This window comes from Dermacentor silvarum, chromosome 6 (assembly GCF_013339745.2).
Source record: "Dermacentor silvarum isolate Dsil-2018 chromosome 6, BIME_Dsil_1.4, whole genome shotgun sequence".
Lineage (NCBI taxonomy): Eukaryota > Metazoa > Arthropoda > Arachnida > Ixodida > Ixodidae > Dermacentor > Dermacentor silvarum.
Window position 1 is genome coordinate 70560396 of NC_051159.1, and position 17172 is coordinate 70577567.

Consider the following 17172-nt stretch of genomic DNA (forward strand, 5'->3'; position numbering starts at 1 on the left):
CCTTTTTGCGGCTTTGGCGGTTTTCGGCTCCGCTACCTTCTTCACCGCATTCCGAACTGTACATGGCTTATTTCTACGGCGCTTTTTCCTTTAACTCACTTCCGCGCCATCTTGTCGCGCCTCGTGCAGGCCGTTGCAAATCTCGTGTGCCTGGATCACTGTCTTACCGGCACAGACTGAGTGATCTAGAATTAAATAATCCCTCTCTTTGCCTTGACTGGCGGACAGCTCGACCGACTCTGGACCAATGCAGCAGGCTTTACTAGAGCTACGCAACTCGCACTTCTGCGAACTGCGCTCTACTACATTGTCCAGCTCATGCTGGACCGATGGCGCACAGCTCGTCGGTCTCGATTGCTCTCACTCGCACAGTCTGAGTGATTATCAAATAAATCATGTCTCTCTTTGCCTTGACTGGTGGACAGCTCTACCGACTCTGGAACAATGCAGCAGGGTTTACTCGAGTTAAGCAGCTCGCACTCCTGCGAACTGTTGTCTACTACACTCTCTCGCAAAGTCTGAATGATTCTCTAAATCATCGCTCTGTTGGCTACATAGACTGGCGGACAGCCTCACCGATCCCTGAACAATGCAGTTGTTTGACTTTGAGCTACGCAGCTCGCACTCCTGCGAATTGCCCTCAACTGTACCGTACCGCTTGCACTGCGCTTCGGCACGCAGCCCTGACTCGACATGGGTGCTCCTGTCTGTCAGATCAGCGGTACTCTGAACTTACCAACCTCGTTAACAATACCTGTGACCCACACACGCTGTGACTCTGCCAATTCGTTCACAGCTGGCGTAGGTGTTTCCACAGTGCTCTGTTGGCACAGCACCTCGTAGCTCTCACTATAGTATACGGCCTTTAACGACCTCTGTTGCCACTAAGACCTCGTTATCAGATAACACTGTCGGTTCACTTATGTACGTGCTGCTAATCTCACATATACTACTCTTCTCCTCGGCTTTCTACAAAAATCTGCTAGCGACTTCCTCCCACTTTCGCTGCGTACTACCCACATATTTTTCTCAATGCCGTTGTCTTCGTTCGATCCGCTTTCTTTGTTCGTTCAAAGCTTCAACCTCTTTCTTCAGTGTTGTCATTACCTCTTCGTGCTCTTGCCGTTCTCGCTCACGTTCTCTCTCCCGCTCTTCACGTTCTCGCTCACGTTTACTATTGCGCTCTTGATGTTCTCGCTCGCACTGCTGATCTTCTAGCTCGCGCTTCTGCGTTTCCTGTGCCACCTCCCAAGCAATCTCAATGTTCTCATCGTCAGTGCCACTGTCTTTATTTGTCTTTTCGGTACCTGGCCTTTGCATTGCCCCATCCGTGTCAATTCCCAAATCGTCGCACACCAAACAAGTCTGACTTTGTCAACCTTTATTAATATCCATGGCAGCTGCCGCAACTAGTGGTTAGGACGGTTCCCTTAAATAATTTGTGCAGACTCAATATGTGCTACAAATGCCTGATTTCCAGAACAATCAAAATAAACACAAAATTTGAAGTCTGGCGAATCAAAGCAAAAAACCACGCGCTCACCCATGGATGCAGCACCACGCTGGTTCATCCGTCCGCTGTTCCCAGTTGCATAGGACTTCCTGGGTCGAAGGCTCATTCTTCTTCGCGGTTCCCAGTTTATCAGGACTCTGATCGAAGGTTCATCCCTATCGCGGTTCCCAGTTCTTCAGGACTCCTTTGGTCTAAGGTTCATCCTTATCGCTGTTCCGAGTTGTTCAGGACTCCTTAGCTCGAAGGCTCATTCTTCTTCGGTCGAAGGTTCATCCCACCGTTGCCACCAGATATTCGATCTTGCTGTTGATGAGTGCGGGAGTTGGGCGACCTTGAGGAGGACTTAGAGAACTGAAGGTTTAGTTACATTATGTACAGGAGTAGAATCACCAAAATAATGGTAAGAATGGCGTCGTTACGGCCGGCAGCAAGTCGGACGCTGCGGCCCACGGCACGAAGACCGTCTATCGATCTTCTCGATCTTTCTCTCGCTTATAACCACTTCAGTCTGTGGCAGTCACGTCATTTTCAGCCAATCATCGAGTCCGCTCAGGTGTTGTCACTTTCCTCTAATCGTAGGGCCCGTGCAGGTGTCGTTGTTTTCATCTGATCATAGGGTCCGTGCAAGTTGGGTCATGTATGGCCAATGGGGACGCTCCAAGGGCTCTATTCTCCGATGGCTGCCTTCGTCCGGCGTTTCCTCTTCGCCTGGTAGGCGCTCAGCTGGCTGGAGGGGACAGGTGGTTCTCGAACGACATTACATAGTAGTAAAGCAACTTTCCTCGGGACTGGGACACGATGTCGAGGTAGCCAACCGGTTTGACGAGTCCGATATCACGGTCGGCGCGCACCTGTGCCCCATGATTGACAGGCGACGGCGAATGGTTGCGTCCGGAGAACTTGACCGATGCTAGGAAAAGGGTGCGTATCTAACAGCCTCTTGTCGAAGCATGCGTCCGTGGCGTGAGGCGTTAGAGGCCACATACGTACAAAAACGTTGCGTGGAACTCAGCGAGAAAGCTTCGCTTTAGGAAACATGGCTGCGAGCATTTTGATGAATATTCCTGCTCGCTACCAGTGTCCACAATTTGGGACTCTTGCTATAAAGCCAAGTGCGCCTCACTGAAACGTTTGGGGGCATTCAAATCTCGCGCGTTTTTCACCTTACATCATTGTTTAGACTGATTTGAAAAGAGGCTGCCATATCTTGGCTGTGGCAGCAGTAAAAAAAAAAGAAAAACCGCGCACCCATAGAAAAAGAAAAGAAAAAAAAGAAAATGGCCGCGAGCAGCTCACGAAATGTTTTCAGAACTTGTGTTTCCATTTGTGGACACCGTCTTTGACTTCAAAATATTTTTGTGTGAGCTCCTTAACTATCGCGAAATAATCTGTTAAAGGCAGTTATACATTTCCCTGCCTACATTGCCTTTGATAGCGAAGAGGTCAAATTAGAACAGCGTATTTCTCCAGGATATCAAGCGCAACGTTAAGCTTTGCTATCGTGGTCGATGCTGGTCAATTCATTGCGTTTGCTATCTTGCGTTCTAGCCTAATGCGTTTAGCATACTTTGGAGGCATACCTTGATTTCTGTAACTGCTTGCGTGGGCCGATCTGGAAGATACTGCTGTTTAACGCAGCGGTAAAAACCGCTGGTGGTACGCTGCGTTTACATGGTTCTCTGGTATGGTAGCACTCGTGGTACCGCATGGTGGCACTGTGTTTAGGGGAGTGTTGTTGCATTCTTCCACCGTGACAGCGTTTGCAGGCTCTGTCGTTGCGAAGTTGCGCCTCCAGTCGCAGACGTTGCACGGGGTTCCGAACTGGTCCTTGAGAAAGTATCGCTTGGCTGCCTCGGTACCGTAAGGCTCGGTTTTATGGGCAACGCCACCCATCGCACTTAGTGCAACATAGGGCTACAAATAACCACCTCCCAAAGCATGCTAAACGCATACTTGGCTAGCAAGCTGGGCTTGTTCTTCATTATTTCTTTTACAGCGAAGCTGTTAAGGGCGAGTTTCCCCTGGATCGTGTCCGCGTGTAGAAAAAAACTATCATCATCAGCATTGGCTCGAGCGTCGTCAACGTCAGCGAAGAGCCGCGGACCCCGAGTTGAGGGATCGTTATGTTGAGGTGAAACGTCAGCGAAGAGCCGCCGACTCCGATTTGTGGGAGCGCAGTGTTGAGACCAAACGTCAGCGTTGTCTTGCCCTCTAGGAACCCGAGAACGGTGGTGCATGCCTCGCCAACGCTAGCGCCAACTTCCCCCGTGCGACATCGAGGATTCAACGCGAGTTTCTCAACCGGAACTTCGGATCCACCTGCAGTGAATGTGACTGGTTGTGGTTTGAGCACAACGTGGCACTCGTCAGTGCAATTCGTTCCGAGGAACACCAAAGAAACGCACAAGCTTTGCTTACCCCCATTTCCTCGACAGGGGAGGGGCGATTGATGTTTTATTTCCCCGCAACTGCTCGCGCGGCATTATTTGGCTAGTGTGAATAATACCGCGCGGTTTAGGCACCTGTTTAATATTATAAGACCCATATTCAATTAGTGTAATAAATTAAACTGGTACGGCTTCGAACATTATGGAAATTCTCGGAGGCAAGGGCCTGCGAATTATACAGCTGGGGTGCGGTCAGCATACTTTCATCTTCCCTGTCAGCCAGTATATTTGTGTCTTTTCGTCAAGAATACGTCATCGACTTCTACAGGACTTATTGCGCAAGGCTTATAGCGAAATTTTGCCTTTACATAATATTACGGTGACCAAAGTGTCTTCGGCGTCCATGTCTCATTGTAACTGCTGAGCGGAATACATCAACAAGCATGTCACGATTCTGGTGTTTTCATTCAAGCACATATGTGCTTGTTACTAAATTTAATTTCTTGTGTGTTCGGAACAACGATGATGGTGGCGAAACATGGTATTTGACCAGACCTTTCAAGTTCTAGCAATTGGCAAGGTTGTTTGGGATCAATGCGTGAACTTCTTTCCTGAAAGGGCAAAAGACTGGAGTGACATTCCAGACATTGTCACGACAATCACGTTTTCATCTGAATCTTTGAAAGCAGTCGCTGGCCACATGTCACCATGAGCAAGCGCATGCATTCTTATTGACCTACCTCATGTGTCCCACGCTTTATACAATTCTCCTAAGCGAGGCCTTTAAGGTAATAAAATGGTGTTATGTGATATAATAGCGTGTTATTTTCTCGTACCTTTACAGCTGTCGAACCAAGCGGGACCCGTAAGTAGCCTTGTGAACAGTCTAGTTGAAAGATGAGTAAAACGCCTGCTATTTTGACTATGGTGTTCATTGTGTCAACACAGAACAATAGTTTTTATTTTTCTCCTTTTTCGCAATCCTAAGGCGGATTGCATACTTCAATGCCATGCAGCATACTCCCATTCGCATTTAGACAGGAAGGGCCGAGTTAGCATTCAAGCAAGAATTTTGACGTCTAAAGCAAAAACTTGAGTGAAGAGTTTTGTGGCGTAGCAAGTGTTTCTGCGTGTAATTACCTGCATTTTTAAATTATTTTTCTTTACGGTGGTAATAAGGCCACCAAAATAGAGACTTTTAAAATTGCTGTAGTTCCTTACAGAGATGCACCTCGCATAGTATAATAACGTCACCTGCCTGCATTGTGACTGCAGCATTTTAATGGATGGAAATGCTTGCCATTCCACCAGACGTTTGTTCATAACGGAATATGCCCCAGAGCTAAATTCTTTGTTCCCTACCAAGTACCAGGTACTCTTGAGCGCCAAAAACGTCCCTCCTTTAGGCTTTATAGTTAGGCTTTACAGTTCTGTATTCTAATGAAAGTGATGATGGTGCTCATTTCCCATCAATGCATGCACCTTTGGCAAAGGAAATCAAACGTGCCGTGAAAACAAACCCTACTATCGCTAGCAAAATTTACAGCGCGAACCGTTTTGCAACTCAGAGAAGGTGGTTTCGGAGGGAAAGGTTCTTCGGAGGAGATGAAGCCAAGGCTAGGCAGACGTTCTCAGAGCATAGAAGTTTTTTTCAGCATTGTGGGCAGTGCAGTGTCCATCTGCAGCTCTCGGCTAGTCTGTTAAATCACCGAGGAGGATATGATACTATTTTTCTCGTGGTCAAGCGGACGTAAATAGTTAGTTTTCTTTGACAAATGTGGCCATTCCGACAATTTGTGTACCATCAGTGTACAGGTTTAAGTGACGAAGGCAGAAATAGCAATAAACCAGACATTGAAGAAGAACTTTTCACCCGTACGCTCCACCCCGTCAATGTTAAAATAGTTGGGAATTGCAATAAAATCGGCAATAAGGTGCCTGGTAACTAAACGGTGTGACCACTTCTCGCGCACGCCCTCAAAACGACAAAGTGATCGCGCGTTCCAATATGGGAGACATTGGATCTAGTAAACCCATAAACTCAACATCCGGCCCTTACCCTGCTCTGCCGTAGAACTGTAATCTCGTTGGTGTTTTCCGAATTTTTTACATCGGTCTGCTAGAGCAGTTGCAGAAAAACACAGGTCGGCGTTGATGGATTTCACGTAAACGAGCATTTCATGTCTAATTTTCTTCCCAGGGAGGAACAAATGCAGTTTAGATTCATGAATGATGTAGCGGTTTTGTTCAGAATTGCTATACCTAATTAACCCATGCGTTTTAGAGGCAGGTGCGTATTGACTGTTTCATGACAAGACACTGTAGTTTGTGTTACTCTAAAAATAAAATTATGAGACGGGGGCGGGTGACAAACTTAATTTTTGTACCAACGTAGCCATAAAAGAACTTTATTTTCTTCGGATAAAAGCTGTTCTTCGGATTTTTTTTTCCTTTCACGACGCAGGTGGTGGAGATGGTAAGAATGTAATCAAAGTTACTCATGAAAGTTGCGGTTTAACCTGAACTGGCAATTCAGTAGACGTGTACGAGAATTCTAAACTCTTTCTTGTGTAAAGGAAGTAATATCTGATGTTAGATAGAATGGCACAGTCATGGTGCCAGTGTTTTCACTAGGTGCAATGGTAAGAGTACTTACCTAGAAGCAATAGGTAAGTACTCTTACCTATTGCTTCTACGTTAATGCAATGCCGAGTGTGCCATCATGCAGGCGAATAATGTAGCTACTACCTGAACAATGTGTTAGAATTGAAGAAAGGGCAAAATTGCTTGATGCATCCAGCAATACGAGAAAAATTTGCCTCGTGTTTTGGGCACAGATTGACCCCTGAAAACGCTGTGATATTAACATCAAACAATGGTAGCTGATGCCGTGGCTGAGCAAGCGTCTTAAAGAAATGCGCTCCCTTCATCATACCCTGCAGCATGCTTCGTGCTCGCTACGGTGCCAATTGTAATTAACATTACTACGAAGGCTAAGAGCTTAGCACAAAGTGAGCTTTAAGCCTACAGATACTCTATAATGTTTACTTTCAGATCGGGTTTCCTGCATTTTCATATATGCCTCCTTGTTACACATTTTTAACTGACACGCTAACCAGCCAACTCAATTGAACTACCTCATTTTCTGCACCTTCAGGCGCAAGGGACGTAAGTGCGTCATAGTTACAAGTGGATATATTGTGTTCCTAATTTCGTGCATATGAAATGTCTCGTGCAACATTCGGGGGAGGGGGGGGGGGGTAAAAAACTTAAACTACATGTTTTCTGTTATTCTGAGCTAATTTTTTAGCATAAACGAAGGCTTCCACTTATACTTAATATGTTCATCTCTTGCGTCTGGAAATGTTGGTAGAAACATGCGTTTCTGAAGAGTTGAGAAAAAAGTAAGCGTGAGTGCAGCGCAGAAGTATGCACTTATATCAAAACAACTGCGCCAAATGGACTCTCTGTAGACTTACGCTAATTTTTACGCAAATTATGCTTCAGAATAATGTTTAGCACGCCAAAAAAGGCAGGTGTATATGTATCTGGATGTGATGAACTGCGCGATAGGACACTGACGCCTATTTCAGGACGTGCTTCATAATTTACGCTACCACCATTCCTCGCAGCTGTGAAGGCGTTAAAAATTGTATTGGAAGCATTGCGTCTTAATCTAAGCAACTCATTTTTATTGTTTGTGTGTTCCCGCGACGAACGCAATTTTATGATACAACCGAAGACTTTCTTCTTGCTATTCCCTCCTATATTTCGAAATACCAACGTTTCACTGAGTTACTACTTAATGATAATTTTTTCTAGCATTTGTGTCAGGGAATTTGAGCAGCCTCAGAACCTAAATCGTAGAAGGCAAGAACCCAATACTTTATGAAGATATCCTAGCACATGCGAGATATCTAGGGAAATTAAGTCCTACGTACGTCACTCTGACCGCAAACGTAGAGGTGTACTGTTGCAGACTTGGGCCCGGATTCACAAAGAGCCCATACTTTAGAATTGATCGTAACTAAAAATACTTTTCACGCAGGCTATTTCCAGTGGCCATATTCCGTCCGAGTTGAATGTAAGCAGAGTTGTCGCCGTTTTCAAGGCAGGAAGCCACTCCGATCCGTGAAATTATTGTCCTATCTCGCTAGCATGCATTGCATTCGAACTCCTTGAAAATATACTTTACTCCCACCTGGCAAAGCGCCTGGATAATAATTCATTTTTCTTCTCAAACAAACACGGATTTCGGTCTGGCTTTTCGTGCGAATCTCAAATTTTTGAATCCACGACTGACCTCTACCTTAACCTAGACTCATCCTTTCATACTGGCGCCATTTAGCTTGATTTTTCTAAAGCATTTGACCGCGTTCCCCACCAGCGCCTCATGAATAAACTGTCTTGTCTTTCATTGACACCGCTGATATTTTCATGGATTCACTGCTTTTTAACAAATCGTTCGCAGTACACCCTCATCAAAAGCCATCCTTCTGCTTCACCAACATAACTCCGGAGTCCCCCAGGGTTCTGGTCTTGGCCTGCTTCTGTTCCTAATTTTTATCAATTACCTTCCTGCTGAAATTTCATCATTCATTTGTCTGTTCGCGGATGATTGCGTTCTCTACCGACGTATCTCTACAATTAACGGTCAGTCATTGCTACAGGGCGATTTAACCTTAATCCAAAATTGGTGTCCAACATGGCGCATGCAGTTAAATGTATCAAAATGTAAGTTTATGCACATGTCTTGTAGACGATCTACCTAGACTTCCCATACAGGCTAAACACTACCGCGCTATCACAAGTGGAATCTCATAAGTATCTAGCCATAGAAATAACAATTAATCTAAGCTGGTCAAAGTACATCACGTCGCTTTCTACAAGCGTTTCTAATTCACTAGGTTTCATCACACCATCACTCACGTTTGCTTTGCCCATGGTTAGACTAAATGCATGCGAAACTTTCATCCCTACCAAACTTGAATACGCATCCCCTACTGGAACGCCCAAAAATAGTACCTAATGCAGGCGTTAGAAGCATTCTAAAATCAAGCTGCTCGTTTTATAGCATCCAAATATGATGCTCGGTTGAGCGTTACTAACATCAAAAATTTGATTCGTCTAACCCCCCCCCCCCCCCCCTGGCTACCCGTCGTAAGATAGCAAGTCCTTGCCTTTTTCATGAGCTGTATTATAGTTTTCCTCCACTACCTGAGAGCCTAATTCCGCCACCCATAAGATCATCACGACATCTGTTTACTGTCAGTGTTCAATTGTCATTCATGGTTCCAATAGCGCTTTCAATAAATCATTTCTGCCGACTGCCATATCGGATTGGAATGTACTTCCTGACGGTATCGACGATGAAATTAATTCTGTAAAATTTAAACAGTTAACATTACACCAGTATTGTTCACAGCCCCAGTATTAAGCCCTTTTTATTTCGTGTTCATCGGCTCCTTTATTTTCATGTGTGTACTGTGTTTGCCTGTTTTTGCAAACTGTATTATTGTGCTTCATCTTTGTGACCTATGGTTACCATTTGGTAACCCCCCCCCCTTGTGCTGTGCCCCATCAGGTGCCCTTAAGGTCAAATAAATGATGATGATGAAGTAAAAATTTCAGCCAATGATGATGCTGCACATATTATTAAGGAGAGTGACTAGCGAGTGGCAAAGAGCACTTACGAACGAAACGCTTTGTGCATTCTGTCCCTGATTTCTTAAAGTCACATATTTGTAACAAAGTAAAGTCATATTTGTAACACTTATTACGTTGAGAGAAGCACTATTTTAATGCACAATTTTGCATTTACAGCTGACGACGAGTAAGTTGTTTAACTTTGCATTGGTAGCGAATCCAGTCGGGCTTGCTGTTTGCGCAACTGCTTTGCTACTTCGGCATTACACGTGGTTATATAAAACGGAGCCTTGATTTATCGTATTGATATGCAAAAATCCGCAACTTAGGAAAAGTTAACTCTAGTGTCTAACAGCCCAGAAGTGTTATAAGGACTCTCTAATGGTTGTGGATGCAATTTCAGACCCGAAAAAATACGTAACGCTCAGCATGACATTCACACGCTGAGGTATTGCATAACGTATGCTGTCATAGTGGTTGAAGGTCTTGCTTTGCCATTCGCACAAGCATTTGGTCTCTTCAAGGGGACGGAAAAAGCTGATATCTCTTAGGAAGTAGTCATTAAGCAAACATAAGTACGACGTAGTAGAGTGGAGGAATTCAGGGCATCGAAAGGAACTTTTCAGATGAAAAATCTATCAGGCTCACGATCTAACCTGCTCATAATTCCACACAAGACCAGAAATTTACTATGGACACGCGCCTCGGGCATGTTATTCGTGACTTGAACCACATGGCAGTCAGAGTCTTCATTAATTTTGATTTTCAACTGAACACTGGCCCAAAGACTAAGCACAGAATACAAAATGGAGACACCGATGTGAAACGTCCAGAAATATATTACTGGAGTTTAACGGTCATTCTGAGACGAAGGGCATCTTTTGTTTTTACGCTTTGCTGTTGTTTCATGTCCATATTTCACTGTTTTGAAGGTTGGACATTTTTTTGCGTATTTATAACTTTTAATCTTCTAAATTCGGTTCTAACGATTGCCATTGAAAGCTGTAGCCATAAAAGGAATAGTGAAAAGCAGCGTATTGATTATTGCTAGGGAATAATCTTTTTCTTTTTAGCATAAATTATACAATGGGATACCCAAGGTAGCATCGAGGACGGGGTCCTTATAAAAAGATAGCAGTGGTAGTGTTGTGTTCTTTCTTGTCTTCGTATACATTTCTTCGCGATACATCGAAGTATGTTACCCTGCAAACTCTATAGGTCTCTATAGGTACCTTGCAAACTCTATAGGTCTGCAAACTCTAAAGGTCTATATAGAAAATAAGGACAAATATGCGAAATGCGACATAAAACACGGATACCATCACCGGTCACTGTTCTCGAACATGTTCATGTGATTTTCTCTGAGAACAAAAGCTATATCTTTCCCGCTGACGAAACACTATAATAATTCGGAAAGGGTAATCTGCTTGAGTTGCCTAAAACCATCTTTATTTCCTTTTGTGTCCTTTATTTAATTTAAACACGTGGGCATAAGCTCGCAGATATTATCTCCAACGTTAGATATCACCCTCCAAACCAACCCGGCACACCACACACGTATGGGGAATTCCGTTACCATGGACACGTGCCCTGACCTCACGCTCTCCAAACACGTACAATACATCGAATGGCACAGCAAAGAGGACAATCTCGGCAGTGAGCATTGTATCATTAGCACAATAATACATACACGACAGCTGAAGAGGCCACTCAAGCCAGACTCCCACACTGGCAAGCCTTTCGTAAGTCCCTATACTGTCCACCAGCGTTCTTGAACATGGATATGAATCAAGTGCACGAACACTCACCTCAACCCTCAAACAACACGCAGGACTGCCCCCAGCTGTGGATAACCATCTACTCCACCTCTGAGAAGCCGGCCGCAGTCTTACCAAACGCTGGCATAAACAGAAACACAACCGTACCCTCAAAAGACGAGTTGTAGAGGTCACCCAAAGGCCGCGGAGTATGCATGTCACCTAGCTGACAGTAATTGGGTGAACCGGTGCAATACAGCAGCTACACAAGTGTCTGGTAAGAACACACGGAAATTTTTCTGAAATCTCATTGACCTCTCACATTTAAGAGGAGAGACACAGACATTTACAACGAGCACTCCACAACTTCAAAGGCACCACAACAAACTGGCTGGGACATTGCGGGACAAGCACTTGTGTCCGTTGGATCCGCAGTTGGACCAACCGTTCCAACTGTACGACCTCAAAGCGGCCCTGGCCAATATGCGCAGGAACACGTGCAGCGTCGGGTAGAGACGAGGTCAGAGTCACACTGCTGGCCAACCTCCCTGACCAGGCATAAATACAGTAACGCGATTTGTAAAGGGGAGGAACCTGTTCACTTAGATTGGAAAACAGCACTAGTTACATTCATTCCTGAATCCGGCAAGGAAATCTACACGGACAACTTAAGACCTATCTCGCTGACATCGTGTGTGGGCGAACTGATGGAGGCGTTGGTGCTGGATAGGATCTCGGAATATTTGGAAAATTGCAACACTTTCTCGGACACGATATTCGGCTTCGTGCTGACGCTTATGTTCGTCCTGACGGTGATGTTCGGTTCTGTGCTGATTTCGCCCACACAAGTCAGCGCAGAACATCCTGCTCCTGCTTCACCGCAGAGATGTAATACAGTCTATCGAGCACCCTCATAATGACAAGGTTGTCTTAGCCTTGGACTGGAATGGGGCTTTCGATGACGTACAACACAACGCCATACTGCCCTACCTCAGTGAGACACACTGTGGCCGCAACACCTTCAATTACATTAAGGATTTCTTGACAGATCGGGCCGCACTTCAAGACGCCGAACATGGACCCTATCAAATGGGAACGCGGAGCACACCACAAGGGGCTGGTGTTGTCCCCATTGCTCTTCAATTTAGCTATGCTACACCTTCCGGCACACTTGAGGGATATTGAAGGCTTACGGCATGTGCTGTATGCTCATGATATCATGGTCCGGGCCACCCAAGGCAACATAGGGTGCATTGAGGAGAGCCTGCAAGCAGCAGCACGGGTATTTGATCGCTACGGGCATCACTGCGGCTTCCTACGTGCACCGGCGAAGTTATAATTTGCTCACCTTAAGGCTTCCCCTAAGGATGATACGAACATCCACTTATCCCTAGCCAGTGACCGCATTTACGAGCCTAAGGAGATTAGGATTCTGGGACTCTTCATGCACCATCAGCGAAGAGTCGACACGACACTTGCCGAGCTCCGGAAGATTGGAGACCAGGTGGGTCGAATAGTTCGCCGGGTCTCCAACAAGAGAGGAAGGTTTCGAAGTAACGCCGCCGTGCGGCTCGCTCACGCTTTCACAACTATCCACATCATGAATTCAGTACCCTATCTCTACTCGCGGAAGCACGATGAAGACAAGGTAGAGATTATCGTTTGCAAAATGATGGCAAGGGTTCTTGATATCCGGGTTGCCACTTCCAAATGAAGGCTGTTATCTCTTGTCGTGGTCAACACCTTCCAGGTGCTCAAAGAAGCTCATCTAACAAATCTATACGGAACGTTAGCCGGAACACGATTGGACCAACGACTCCTGGCTCGACTACACATCAAACACGATTTCCATATACAGGAAAGGGTGAGAGTGCCAGAACTATGGAGACACGCCATCCGAGTTCAAGCTCTTTCAACCAAGATGGATAGACAAGACCATAGTGGGACGCCGCCAAGCTAGGGCAGAAGGCTTGGAACGTCACTATGGCAAAAAACATGGAGTTTACTACGTAGATGTCGCTGGGCCAAACCACAGGGGATGGTTTATGGCAGCAGTCATGCATCATGGAACACAGGTGGATGGTCTCACTTTTCGCACACCAGGTACAACGCAAGCAGAGGAGCTCGCGAACACCGTAGCTGCCTCGTACTTTAATTCTAAATATATCATTATGAATTCGCGTGGGGCGTGCCGTAATTATGAGGCTGATTGGGTCACCCTACTGGCCGAATGCATACTGCGATGCTGCAGCAGAGATGTAGATTCCACACCGTGCTGTATAGTTTGAACTCCTGGCCATCAGGGCCTTCAAGGGAGTGAAGCCGCTGATGCTGCAGCCCAAGCACTCACTTACCGGGCGTCCCTTGACCCGTGAGGACCTGGAACAAGAAGGCGGGAATCTCTAAAATTTCAAAGATATTGCTACCTATTATAAGGATAACCATGACCGCTACCCAGCCCCAACTAAGAGACTGGGGAAAGCGAACGAACGCGTCCTACTTCGCTTATACGCTAACACAATGCTGTGCCCGACAGTAATGAAACATTTTGATCCTACGATCACTGGAAGGTGTAAACACTGTGGAGAGGTGGCTGACACCTAGCACTTGGTGTGGGTTTGCCAGCAAAACTCAGCTCCTGCCTATGGTGCGAGCACGAATGGGCCGATATGGCCCATGCGCTATGGGAATGCCAACGTCATAAGGAAGAAGGATTAAGAGGGAGGGGGGGAAGGCAACAGCAGGACCCCCTGAAGCGGGGCGCCTCGCTGAGAGATGGCAAGCCGCCCTCCTCAGCGGGGCACCCGAAGACCAGGAGTGGGCCATCCAGCGGGCCAGGGTCATTGCCGGGGATCTAGGAAGATTTGCCTCCAGCGATGGACCTCAGCGATGGACCCCGGGTAGCGACATCAATAACCGTTGGAAAAATGCAGTTTATTCCAATCCTATCCTATCCACCCCCCACCCCAACCCAACCCATGAGGACTGTTAGGTGGCGCTGCTGGGTTGCTCAGGCCTTCAGGCCCAAAAGGCAGTGGTCAAGGGGGCCAGGCTAGCGGCTTCGACAAATAGGGTCCCGGACTAGGCACTCGCCCTATAGTATGTAGGGCTCCTGTCTGAGCCTGCACTTCTATGTCTTGTTTAATAAATGATTTCCATCACCATCCTGTAATTCCCGCCCACGCGCTGGACACACGCTCTGGCTCTCGCAATCTCCAGATTAGGGAGACAGTCGTGCTACAATTCGCTTCGTTTGCTACGTGCCGCACGAGACCGGTTGTACGCGCCGGCAAATATATCGCGAAATGAAAACATGTCGAGAACTATGCTCAAATTTCACGTTAGGGACTAAAGTAACCTTCGGTGATATTTCATTGCTTTCGATAAGACTGTTACTGCAAATAACACTGCAAGTTGCCGGAATAGTTTGTTTCGTTTCCATAATATCTTTCAATTACTCATCTCTTGCCAGCGACGAGGCGGAAGTGATTCGTCTCGTCATGTTCCTCCTCTGCGTTTTCGGCGTCGTCCTATTCATCGGCGTCGTCATCTACGTTCTGGATGTACCCGAAGGTGAGATTAACATCAGTCCTTAAGACCTTAATACTGCGGCTGCTTTGCAAAACAAGAATGGAAGATGTGGAAAAGAAGGCTGGAGCTTTGTGTTCTCATTTTTGCTCAGGGGTAACAAGTGCACGCCGGCATACGTTGCGTCATATTCTTTAACGATAACCTGATATGGCATATGTGCGACCAGTTTTCCGTCGTACAGTTCAAGCTTGACATACTCCATACTTATAAAAACTTGAGATCGTCGCTGGTGGAAGCACAGGAGTGTCGCAAGAACTCGTTCTTATGCCGTACTTCTGACTAGCGTTATTCTGAAGGCAACCGTAAATTGAATTCAAGATTAGAAACTCGACAACATTCTGCCGCCCACTGTAGTCTGAATGTGGATTTGCGGATGCGCGCACACTCAGTATTATGCGTCATTTCTTTCTTTACAACCCTTAAAACCCTTAACATCCTTACCATCCTTAAGACTCACGTTCGGTAGCAAACCGGGCGTGCGTCTTGTTGTACTCTGGGCTTTTCTTTTATTTTCCTTTTTCTGTTCTGAAGGAAATTTGGTGCCGGCTAACCTAACAGCCTGCTTGGCCTAATTAGCCTCGCAGCACACCTTATATCTCCCATCTGCTGTGGTTCGTTTATATATTGCGTCTTTAAAAAACGGATCTGCAATATTGAACACGCAGCGGCATATGACGAGCAATGTGACAAGGGACGCTATTGACCCCTTTAGCGGAGTAGATTTCTCTAAATAAACGAGATGGCGCTGTCGGCGGCGCACCGTACGTTACCTCAGAGAAAGGGCACGAATGCGAAGCCATTACAGCTTCTACTCTGCTACTGCGGGAGGAGGTGTCGGAAATACAACTGGGGGATATCTGGCGCACTGTGCTCCTTTCATGCTCCAAAATGTGGAACGGTAGAGGAAAGACTTGTGTAGTAGCTAGCTGCAAAAGCAGTGAGTAGGATGTCCAGGAATGAATGAATGAATGAATGAATGTGGCTAAGTTCATGGACCACTGCTACACAGGGGCTACCAGTGTTGCCGGCCCTTTGCGCTGCAGGGCATGGCTCAAGGATAGAAAAAACTCACTCATCAGTCAACATTGTATCGTGTATCGTGCATTGGGTGCACGTTAGAGAACCCCGGGAGGTCGAAATTATTCCAGTGTCTCCCATTATGGCGACCCTGATAACGAGAAAAGGATGCGGGCACGATAAACACCAAAATGTATTATTTAGCATTATATCGGCTAACCTCCCAAAAAAAGGACTTAACCCGAAATCATCGGCGAGTACTGTTGGTTACATGCGACAAAGGAGGTAGCGCCGCTTCCTTGCATATTAAGTTCCTTGCACGTTATTTGCACGCATACATCCCAACTCATACTCAAACGTACGGCCACTCTATCGCCCACGTATCAAGGATAAGTGAATGTGGGCACTCTGGAATGAATGTGCTGAATCATGGGTGACGGACTAGACCGAAAATACATATATAGTTTGTGGCTGAATGATTCTTGCCGGTCCACAGAGTAAGCGATTGACTAGCAATAGTCTTTGCTACAAGCTATTACAAAGTACAGAATGTCAACGTTCAAAGCTCTTGTGCGCAGCAGGAATGAATCTATCGCATCGGAGCACACCCGGGAGCAATTAGGCAGAAAATCAACAGTCAGGTAGAGACTGCACCGATGAACGTTACTCAGTCAGAAACATGCACAATCCGCTGTTTGAGAGTGTTTGGGAAGTAAAGAATGAATATCAAAATACGCTCATCCTCATTTAATTCAGAAGCGGAAAACTTGGACTGTTCGGAATGCATTTCTTGCCCCGCTTTTATTCCAAGCACCGTGCACTACTCACACCGCATGGACAAGGTGCAATGAGTTCCGAAAGTGCTTGCATGTCCTCTGAAGCTGCGGCCAAAGCTTCGCGTTGTCCAACCAGTCAACGTCTATACGATATGCGCCGAAACAGAGGTTTGCTGAGCTGGTGCGGCTCAGGAATGGGCGTTATGCCCATTCATTTTAAACAAGGAGGCAACGGGGGCAGCTGAGGAAATCAATGAAGGCGTCACCACGTGATCAAACACCAGGGCGCCCACAGGATTGCATTTAAAAGGGTCTATAACGTAAAGTTCTTCTGTTGTGGTTTTATCCATTGTCCTGACCTGAAATTTGCGTAACACGGGCGGTGACCCTTACGGTAGTTTCAGCAGCCCAATCAAACGCTCTGCTCGTTTGTAGGAGGTAACCTTTGCTTTGTTTCAAAGAGAATAGCACTGCCGACCGTGACA